The sequence below is a fragment of the Lygodium microphyllum genome, chromosome 30 (assembly GCF_053477565.2).
Source record: "Lygodium microphyllum isolate KBCC chromosome 30, Lygodium_microphyllum_v1.1.10, whole genome shotgun sequence".
Lineage (NCBI taxonomy): Eukaryota > Viridiplantae > Streptophyta > Polypodiopsida > Schizaeales > Lygodiaceae > Lygodium > Lygodium microphyllum.
In genome coordinates this window covers 6,714,765-6,725,626 of record NC_141164.1, presented here as the reverse complement: position 1 = coordinate 6,725,626, position 10,862 = coordinate 6,714,765, and positions in this window count along the sequence as shown.

Below are 10,862 nucleotides of genomic sequence, written 5' to 3'. Positions count from 1 at the left end.
CATTGCTTCCCTCTCACATATTGTGTCAAAAAAAAAAAAAGATGATTGGAAAACTAAGAAAAATTTGTTAATTCGTGGCTATTGACTTTATTTCAACTATAAGAAATTAGTAGTTCCAACTATAAGGGATCACCATTTTATATTCCATGAAATATTTAGTTCACTGCATCCCTTTTTTATATTTTCCATCTTATGTCCCTTTGGATGTGTGAGAAGAAATTTCCAAGGTGGTAAAACCGTTACCTTTATAAGATCCATATAGGTTCAAGTTCACTTTATTTGCTTCTCATCCCAAGGTTAGGGCTTCTTTTGACCAATCCATTTTTTATCATTGCTTCGAACAACCAAGGTCTGTCTCCCTAATAGCAATGGGTAAGAGATACCACATGTGTTGGTTCTAGAAATATGATAGGTGAGCCAATTATCATTTCTAGCCTAGGTGGTCATCACATAGAAGAGAATACCCAAGAGTTTGACCTTGTTTTAATCAAATAAGCCATTATATTGATTTTATGTCTTGCGTTCCTAGATCTATCATTGTCACATCAACCATTATATTCATTGTGGAACCTCTATCAATACACACCACCATGGAACACTTTTCAATACATTCTCCTATCTCTAAGGTTCCTAGATCTCAAAAATATTGGTTACTTTTGAGCCCTTGATGACTCTCACATATCAAAATGTGCACCATTGATAAATGTAAAAATAATATATGCATATACACAATATGTCAAAAATCCTTGCCATCTATCCTCTAGTCACCATTAGACCAATTTTACATGTAGCCCTACATGTAACAAGTCACTATTATGTGGAGCATAGACAAATGAGAATACACAAAATAAGTAAGTAACATTTTATTGGTATGAAATTTTGTAGTAATAAATTAAATAAATGATCATAAAATCACTTGGGATTTTTTAAAAAAATGTCCTCATGAAAAATAAAGGGTAGAGGTGATCAATCACATGCTAGTGTTGCCTAATGTGGCGTATCTACACTATATCAATGAGGTAATATAGAATGCCATATATACTACCTCATGCAGTGAATTTGTACTTCCCTTATGAAAATTAGAGAGTCATGGATCTTATAAGAATTACCTCATACAATAAATATGTGTCCATTCTAAGTTAATGTGATTGTGAGTGGTAAGCAAATATTAGATAGTGGAGTAAGGAATGACTTTGTGAATCCACTAGGATTCTTCAACACAATGATCATTATACTTAACTAAGCATCTATAATATTGAGTTGTTGTTTAGGTATTGGTTTTGTTGTGGTCAAAGATAACTTTAGGATCTTCTACACCTTCTATGATAGGTGTTCTCTTCAAGGATTTTGATAAACTCATATGGAATGAACTGTGAATTTTCCAATGAGGAGGAATGCTCTGTCTCTTGTGTAAAATGGTGAATAATATCTTGGAGATAATTTTATCTTTGGATGCTTTTCAATGTATTTTAGCATTTTTCTTTCAATGCAACCACACTAAATTATTTCAAAAAATGTGGATGATAGCTGGGTTTGAATAATTATGTCCTAAAATAGGTAAATGCTCTCATTCAATGAGGTTGTCTAATATAAAAAATTTCAAGGGGAATAAATGGCTTAAGAAGGCATAAATCATAGATATTAGAAGTACACACACACACACACACACATACACATGTTGAGGGCATATTTAGTTTAAGTTAAGGTCTTTATCATGTTTTATAATGAGATTCCTCTCTAAGATTGTCAGTTAACTAAGATTTTAAATTACTTCAAAACACTAAACCTTTGAGATGATTTTTGCATAGGTCTTATATTACAAACTATTATAATTATTATTATTAAAGTTTGATTATTTCAATAGAAATTTATAGTTTTTGCTTTTAATCTAAAGCTTGTTTTAAGTTTCAAGTCTCATTTTCCTTATATTATTTTTCTCATTTCTTTTCATCCTTGATTTACGTGCTCTATTTTTAAATCAAATTTCTACTATATTAATCTCTTAAAAATATAATCATGGTACTATATTAGTACCATGAATCACGTAGTGGAGGGACTTCCTTGAGCTACTACACCAAACACAGAGCATACACACAAGAGAAAGCTCACTCAAGAACACAATAAGATATATGGAGGCCAAAACGTTTTCTTGCTGAAGATTTCATACACTTTTCAATGTACACAAAGTATAGATAAGGCACAACATAAAGGAAAGTGGCCTACTAGGTCAAATACTGCCTTATGGACTATACTAATCAATTAGTGCTATAACTATGCTAGTTGTAGATAGGTGTCACAAACCAAATATAATAAGTGATAAGTCAGTGGCCATGTAAGAGTCATACTGACCATTGTTGTGTTAAGTGTAGACATAGAGGCCCATCTAACGAGGAGATCCATCATCAATGTTTGCATGTGTTGAGCTTGCTATATGAATACTCCCCCTCTAGCTCAACTATATCTCTGCAACTCCAAGTAAGCTTCAAAACTTTCAAAGCTCCTCTCCACTCAATGCCTTCGTGAAGATGTAAGCTATCTAATCTGACATATACCAAGTTGATCTCATCTTCAAGTACCTCTCTCTCACAAAGTGATAATGCAATTCAATGTGTTTTGTCCTAGCATGGAGCACAAGGTTCCTAGCCAATTGTACGATACTCATGTTGTCACAACGAATGACAATTGGACCATCTGCCTACACATCCAAATCACACAATAATGTCTACAGTCATGCCACCTCACATGGTGCCATAGCAACACCATAAAACAATTGTAGATTGCTTTTTTTTACTCGATGTAACTGCTACACTACAAAGTAACAACATGAATCCGCTAGTAGATCTTCAATGAGACATGCTACCATCTCAATCTACATATATATCCTTACTTGCCTCATTAAAAAGATCCATAATGCAACGTGGACTTCGTATAACCCAATATGCATCTAACTGCATCAAAATGAGGATTTTTAGGCGTCTCCATAAACTAACTAGTAAGCCCAACATCATACCTCAAGTCTAGCCTTATGATAGTCATGTAAATCAAACTCCCTACTATCCTTCTAAACATAATAGGGTCTTCTATCTCATCTGCAATATCAACACTCAACTTCAGATTTTGCTCCATTAGCACTAAAAGAGGCTTACCCGCTATCATACCATACTTGGATTACATATACAAGTTATACTACCTTTGGAATAGCCATATACCATCATTACATCTCATAACGTCAATACGAAGAAAGTACCTAAGCTCACCTAAATCCTTCATCTCAAACTTCTTCTTTAAAATATCCTTGACTTCAGCAATCCCACTGTCACTATCACCTATTATAATCAAGTCATCCACATAGATGACTATGAAGATCAAACCTACACCTCCTTTTCTCACATAAAGTGAGTGATCAGCATCAACAAAAACATAAAAGCCCATGTTGACAAGATACTCTCTGATCTTGTCAAACAATTCTCTAGGTACTTACTTCAGCCCATAGAGTGCATCCTTTAACCTGCACACATATGTGGGATGCTCTCTCCAATGAGCATGACCATCAACATCCTCAAAACAAGTGGGCTCAACATCCACAACTACCTTTACTGTATATGCATAATGGTGATCTATATAACCTTCAAAACCAAATCTTTTAACAATGTATCTAACCCTGCTAAACCACCATACCACTGGATCACTCAATGGAGCCTTTACATTACCATATGCTCTTTGTACACCTAGTGTCCTAACTAAAGGAATATCAAGCTCATAATCCAAACTCTTTGAACCATTGAAATCTCCATCAAACCTCAAATGACTAGCAAATCCATCATTACCATTTGACACTTTTTCCTTCCCTTTCTCTTTATCTGCAACACTAGTAGATATATCTAAAGATATGAGATTGCTCCTTAGTCTCCCAAACCAAGGGATAACTATAGATGTATTACTAGATGATATTTCTGGTCCACTAAGACTCTGTGATTCTTGTTTCTATTTCTATACATAACTATTATAATCATCATCACCATTCAATGCATCACCACTATGTGAAAACACGAGATCTAGAGCATGGTAGCTATGGTGGCTCATAAACATAGACCAAACTCATATGTGCTTGGACATGATAGAGACAAAGTGACTTGACTGAAGTACACAAACCAAACAATAGATACACTAAATTGAAAAGTATAATGATAGTGACATTGCATTCATCTCATATGAAAATGACAAGCAAGTACAATGTTAAATAAAGTTGGGTAGGTGACACTCTTTTCCTCTATGCCTATGGGATTCCTACAGCGTACATGTCCTCAACCCAAGACTACCTTATCAAAGAGGCTACAATAGGTATTATTGCAAACCTCAACACCCCGCCTTAATCACAACTAGAAGTAGAAAGTGTGTAGAGGCTTTAGTGAAAACAACACCTGCAAAGTGTGGGTACACCACAGACATGGCAAAACGCTAGAGGCTACCGCAGAAAAGGCTAAGTGTGGGTACCACAAACATGGTGGACATCCAGAGGCTGTAACAGGGGCCTTACAAAGTGTACAAAGGCTGTAGTGCAAGGCTACATGAGAAGTTTACAATCTTATGATAAAGGCATTTGGGCTTTAGACGTTACAAGGCTAAAACAATCTATCAGAGTAGGCGTAGAAGGACTGATTAGGCTTGTCCTTCTCCTGGTGGTCTTCTTCTTCTTTATTTGCTCCATGGTCTTCTTCTTTTTTCACTACAGCAAGATAGGCCTTCAAGTACCTCTTTTTGGCGTGGCAAAACTTCTCGGTGTGTCTGATCCTTTTGCAAAAATCACAGAAAAACTGGTCATTCTTGCCTTTGTACTTATTGCCAACATATAACACTTGTTCATCTCTAGAGGTACTTGGTTCTTCCTTAGTTTTTAGCTTCTTTTCCTCCTCTAATAGTGATGCCTGGATATCAACAAGCTTAGGGTTTGGCATATTGATTAAGATTGTTGATACATTATTATATTCATGAAGCAAACTTTTCAGCAGAACACCAATGCAAATATCTTCTTCCATTTTAATGTTGATTCCTGTAAGCTGGGTTAGAAGTCCTTCCATGTAATTTAGATGTGTGACAAAAGTGATGTGCTGGACTTCATGTCAAGCCTGAAAAATTCAATCAAGAGACCATACTTTGATGACTTAGACTATGCACCAAACAAAGTGTCAAGTCTCTTCCATGTATCATGTGAAGTATCGCAGTTATCCACATGGTGGATATAGCTGTCGTCTAGCTTCAATTTTATAATGGCCTGAGCCTTATCATCATTATTTTGCCAAGTGACTGCTAGGTCCGTATCACAAGGCTTCTTTTATTTGCTACTTGTAATGGCCCGGAGACCCTTCTTCATTAGGATAAGCTTGATGCGGGTCCGCAGGTGTGAAACTCGACCCCCTTAAAGCGTACTATCGAAGTCCTTGCCCATATTGAAGTTGCAGGAATAGCAGCAAATCAGCTCCAAAATTCTCAGATTTCAGTAGCAGAAGAAATAATCTTGAATGTGCTAACAAGCACAAGTGCCCAAAAAGCACTAAGTGACTAGTATTAAGAGATACTTGTGGAGCCAGATGCTTGAGAGATCTTCAAATCTTCAATGAGTCTTCAGAATTTCTAGGATCTTTAATGTATTCCCCTCCTTGATTTGATACTGGAGTAGCTCAAGAATCTCAGACCTGATGTGAGGCAAAGCCGATATAAGTGACAAGAGTCACTGAAATACTATGCTTCAATCTTGCAAGAAGTCACCATGATCTCCCTTCCTTGATGGCTTGATGGGCAAGTGTTTGCTCGGATCAAAGTGGTATGGATATGATTTGAGTGGCAAGACAGAGAAAATGAAGAAAATTGAAGCTTAAGTTCCACTGGCTATGGAGTTTGCAGTTAGGGTTTCTGGGGCAATTTGGTTTTTTGTTCTGTGTGAGTTGGATAGTTGATAATTTTAAAAACTTTTTTAATGGAAAGAAAGCTTGTGACATGGGCTTCCAAAGCCCTATGATCTTAGACAAGATCATGGCACGTACAGACTACGCAGAGCGTACGAACGGACTGCACGTGCGAACAGGCAATGACTCAAAAAACCACGCAATGCTGGAGCCTACGATGAGTAATGTCAAGATGTGATGTGATGCATGGTTGCGCCATGACCTCCTCGAGGAGGTATCCCTAGAAGAAATCGACTTAAGATGTGGCTTGTAGAAGGAGATCCAAAAGCTCCAAGTACAACAGGTTATGTCTGGCTATGGAGGTTACATAGAATAGAAGTTGACAGAGTTGACAATGATGAGCTACAGATGGCCTAATGTTGAGCTCTGAGATGACAGAGGGGAGATTCAGGAGCAAAAGTAGAGATCTCCAGAAGGAAGCACATCAAGATCTTTTCTAGTTGAAGAGATACAAGAGCTTAAAGCAGGGTGGCTATGGCTGCCAAACAGGGCAATGAGACAAAGTGGGAGATGAGGTCCTAAGCTGGGGACTGAGCTCAAGCCAAGCTACATGATAGTAAAAGAGAGCTGGAGACAAAGTATCATGCCCGACTACTGGGCTCTGATACCATGTGAAAACACGGAATCTAGAGCATGGCAACTATGGTGGCTCATAGACATAGACCAAACTCATATACTTGGATATGACAGAGACAAAGTGACTTAACTGAAGTACACAAACCAAACAACAAGTACACTAAACTGAAAAGCAGAATGATAGTGACATTGCATCCATCTCATATGAAAATGACAAGCAAGTACAATGTTAATTAGAGTTGGGTAGGTGACACCTTTTTCCTATATGCCTATGGGATTCCTGCAGCCTGCATGTCCTGAGCCCAAGACTGCCTTATCAAAGAGGCTACAATAGGTGCTTATCTCATCAAAAATAACATCCCTACTCACTCTGAACTCACTTGTGACATGGTTATAATAGTGATACCCTTTCCGCTATAAAGAGTATCCAATGAAAATATATTTTTCAGCCTTTAAATCAAGTTTTTTTTGCATCTCGTTTAGCACATTAACATATGTAATATAATCAAATGCTTTCAAGTGTGACACATCGGGTTTCTTGCTTGTAAAGTATTCTTTAGGGATCATTCCATGAATGGTAACTGTGGGAGTTGTGTTCATAATAGAGACATCAATATGAATAGCTTTGGACCAAAAATGTTTTAATAAATTCTTTTCAACCATCGATGCTCATGCAAATTCTGTAATATACCTATTTTTCCTCTATGCAATCCCATTTTGTTATGGAATATACCTACAAGTAAATTATCTCTTTATCCCATAAGACCTCAAGAAGTGGCTTAACTCATTAGACTTACACTTATCATTAAATCTTTCATAAAATAATATTTTATATTAAATCGAACCTACAATCCTTACTCTAACATCTAACCAACAAACACTAAATTCTTTGTGATGGATGACATGAATCATTACCTATCTATACATAACCTGAATTTTGTAAATCCTACATATTTCCAAACCATTTAGTATGGCTAGTTATATTATTTGATACACTTGAATCAACATACCATACATCATTGTGTCCCCTTTCGTATATAGCATTCATCATATGCTATATAACAAATAAACACTCATTTTTATATTCATTCTATTGTAAAGATGGTACATAGTTTTCTTCTTGTAATTTACCACTATAAATATCATCCTTCTTAGCATAACAATGGGACCATAATATTACATGTTTTGCCATAATAATGATTAATAATACCAAAATTACTAAAACATCTATTATGCTATCCACCCCTTCCTCTAGAGCTCTCCCTATCTCGAAAGTTGTCATTGCCTCCCAAAACCTACATATCATCAAACTATTGATTTAACTTATTTTGTTGGTTATCACTAGCACGTCCCATACCACGACTTATTAAAGAAAACATGCCACATCTCCTTTTTAAATTGAAGTAGAATGCTTGGATCTATTCACCACTTTTTTTAACGATTCACCCTACATGTTGATCTCTTTAGCGAACATGAGAGAGACCAACTCATCAAAATCTAGATATGGCTTTTGTACCTACACAAAAGTAGCAAACAATTTCCAAGTCTTTTCATTATCAAGACCACCCAAAGTAGATGATACTAAATCATCATAATCCAATATTGCATCAATTGCTGCTAAAGCATCTGTAATACTCCTCACTTTCAAAATATACTCATTGATATATATTTTTTCTTTCTTCAAAGTATTTAGCTCTTACTTTAGCCGAATCTTCCATACCTTTGTATTAACAGAAAATATATTGTCGAACATGGTCCATGCTGTATATAAACTTTTTACATTTCTGATATGCCCCAACATAATGTTATCAATGATTGTAGATATAGTCAATATATCACTTTTTTTTCTTTCACATTCCATTCTTTTTATGCCTTTAATTCATCTGAAGTCATAAGGTCACTCAACTCTGGCTCCTTTTCTTCACCTAAAACAAACTCGAAGAGGCATTTTCCAATAAGAAAGTTTATCGCATGAAACCTCCATGACGAGTAGGTATTATTATCCAATTTCTCAATGATAGGGTTTTCACTATTCTCTGCCATTATCACAAAATTGATATAAAACAAAAATTAAGTCTTCTGAAACCTTTCACAACAAGTGCATAACAACACATCAAGTAGCCTTTTTCACTAGTTGCCCAATAATACATACAATCTGCAACCTGTTTATAGATTTTTTTAAAAAATTCTTCTTGACAAACACCTCACAACTTATAAATCCAAAGTTAGTAACCTATCCATCCACTTTCGATCGACACAACTAAAATTGTAGTATACCCTGAAACTATTGTCCGCAACCTTAGGGATCTAAAATGAGTCCCAAAACAGCCTCACATGGCCAAAAAAGCAACAAATAAGTCTTAAAATGCTCATTTGCAAAATATACAATACTTTGCTCGTGTACCAAATCTCACAACAACATAGATTTTTACTTTGCCCTACTTTCGATGCCTTCACAAGCACTATTCAAAAGAAAAAAGTGAAAGAATGAAAAAGCTTTTTATCCATTACTTGCTCATTTTTATCGTTACATCTTCTCCTTTACTTCAATCTCCAAAACTAGCCTCTATATAAAGGTGTAGATATCACGAATCATATGGTGGAAGGACTTGCTTGAGTTGTTATGCCAAACACATACCATACACACAAGAGAAAGCTCACTCAAGAACATAAAAAGAGATATGAGGGCCAAAATGTTTTCTTACTAGTTTCTTCTTATTCTTTCACACACTTTTCAATGTACACAAAGTATAGATAAGACACAACATATAAAGGAAAGTGGCCTACTAGGTTAAATAATGTGTAACGAACTATACTAATCGATTGGTACTATAATTATACTAGCTATAAATAGGTGTAATAAACCAAATATAATAAGTGATAAGTCAATGGCCATGTAAGAGTCATAATGACCATTGAGGTACCAATTGTAGACGTGTTGATGCATCTAACTAGGTAATCCATCATCAACGTTCGCACGTGTTAAGCTTGTCGTCTCAAAAATTAGGCCTCAATAAAATTAATTCAAGAAGTAACACTATCAAAAAGTTTGAAGTTTGAAGGGGGACTCTATCAACGTCTTTTTTGGCAGATCACAATTACATCCACATCTCTCTCCATAAATGGTTCTAAGTTACCAAAAACCATGGCAGTCCTCAACTCACAACAATGTGCTATTTTGTTTCAAAAGCTTAAAATATTTAAATCATAAAGCTTAGCTTTAAGGCTATTAAAAAATGGCCCTTTAAATTCACAACTCGATGTTGTTTGTCTAAAAAGAAGACAAAGGTTCTCAACTTTATTTTAGACCTTAAGAGCCTTTGAACGGCGAGCAATGAAATATTCCCCGAAGTATACTATGAACTATACATCATAGCAAATGGTACATTTTTGTGGATTTATTTAATTTAATATTGTTCCAATCACTATACTTTAGTGCGTGCTTAACCAAAAATTGTACAAGCATAAATAGATAAGAGAAAATTTGAGACTAGAGCACATGATAAGAGCATGGGTACAATTTTCCCATGCATGTGTGAACACGAATTTGTATTTCTTAGCTTTTTTTGCTTGAAAATCATGAAAAGTATCCTTTTGGGATCATTTGGTTTAGAACCCATCTAACAAATCTAATCTTACCAAAATGATTGTCTTTCCCTTTTGCCATAATACAAAGATTGCATCAATAGTAAATAATAACATGCCACTATTAATGCAATGAATAGACAAATGAAAATCCACAAACTAAGCTACTCAAAACTATCGATATTGATCACATTGGTCATGTTATATCTTATTACTCAAGCCAATCATAAGTCCATGCTAATCATGGTGATTACTAAATACCCATATTTATTGATCACATTCTAGCATTTTACCAACGTACCTTGATGGTCCTTTTTTAAAAAGCTCATCAATTTATCAAGATGTGCTAGACATACTTGTTTATTAACTACTAATGTGTGGCGGTTACCTTAGTAACCACTTACTAGAATCATCAATCGTATTATCTTTTGGTTCAATTGTGATGAGCTCAAATGACAACTTCAAGATATGTAGTGTTGTCACATAAAATGCAAGGGACATATTAGTCTCATAGTTGGCTGACCAAACTATTAAAACCTACAACTTTTAATGATTTGCAACAACCCTTTTTGCATTATGCTTGCTTAGAATTGTCTATATTGTTTCTATTTTCCTTCATGAGTATACTTCATGAAAGATATTTTGGGTATGCTTTATATTCATTTGCTTGCTAGTCTAATGGCTATAAATGGAATTATTAATGCCATTGATTTAGGGTTTGGACTGTAAGATTAAGAA